Genomic DNA, 1,319 nt, shown 5'->3' with positions numbered 1-1,319 from the left:
AAAAAAAAAAAAAAAAAAAATCCCAGAACAACAAAAACACAAACAAACTAGAAACAGGAGCTGGGGATTTAGCTCAGTGGTTCCAGTCCCTATCTCGCAAACACAAGATCCCGAATTCGATGCCCCCCCTCAAAAAAAACCCCAAACGAAAAACTAGAAACAATGTTCACACTCATGGAGTATCTCTCCTGTCATTGGTAGACAGATTCATGTTGCTTAATCCCAGCAAACCAATTGTAGATTTATGGTGGGGTAGTGGATAATCCCAGCAAGCCTGCATCTGGCCACTCACGTTTAGGCTAGTTTTTGGCTGTGAGGCTGGTCTCTGATTTGTTCTGCCTGCCACACTGTGTGCCTCCTGCCAGCTTGAACTTGGCCCCTTGACCTCCTGCAGACGTGAACTTGTTTCTGCCTCGCCCGGACACTGGGAGTTGCTAGACGGAGCCAGCCAGCCTGCAGCTGCTCTGAGTTCCAGGCTCAGGTGGCCCCTGTCCGTGATGGCTACTGGCCAATCACCTGTTCCTGGGGATGTCTGAACCTGAGTAACTCACCGTCCCCTGCAGTCTGCTGCGCCCACACCTCCGTTCCACTGGTGCACTTCTCTGGGGAGGCCTCCGGTCTTGCCGTCACTCACTGCGTGTTTGCAGGTTTGAATTGCTCCTCTCACACAACGAGTCAGGGCTCAGGAAGAAAGCGTCACTTACCACCCCCTTCTTCTGTGTTGAGGCTTCTTTCTTCTCTCTCCTGTGGGCTTCAATTCTCTCTTCAGGTCCTTGCTGGGTTCTGGGGACCCACTTTCCTACTTTATCTCTTCCTCATGCTGCTATATTCCAGCATCCGGACCCAAAAATCTCAGAGAGGCTGTTTCAGAACTTAAATTTTAGTTTTCAAATTACAATTGTATATATTTATGGTGCAGAGCTCGATGTTTTGATAAACAAGCCGAATGAGCAAGTACGATGTCACTGCGAATGGCTATGTCCCGCTAATTCATGTATTCATTACCTCACATTCTTATCTTTTTTTTTGTGGTAAGAACACGTGACATGTATTTTTTTTAGCAATTTTCAAGTATATAACACATGATTATTAGTCATGCTATTGGAAAAATGAATCACTTGAACTTATTCCTGATTGAAATTTTGTATCCTTTAGGCAATATTCTTCAGTAGCCTCCCAATTCCCTACCTCCTGTTAGCCACTGTTTTATTCTATGAGTTCACTTCCACATATAAACAAGATCATGTGGTATTTGTCTTTCTATGCTTGGCTTCTTTCACTGCAATATTCTCCAGATTTATTCATTTTGTTTCAAATGA

The sequence above is a fragment of the Fukomys damarensis genome, unplaced genomic scaffold (genome assembly GCF_012274545.1).
Source record: "Fukomys damarensis isolate Sample0158 unplaced genomic scaffold, DMR_v1.0_HiC HiC_scaffold_2, whole genome shotgun sequence".
Taxonomy (NCBI): Eukaryota; Metazoa; Chordata; class Mammalia; order Rodentia; family Bathyergidae; genus Fukomys; species Fukomys damarensis.
This window is presented reverse-complemented; position numbering follows the sequence as displayed.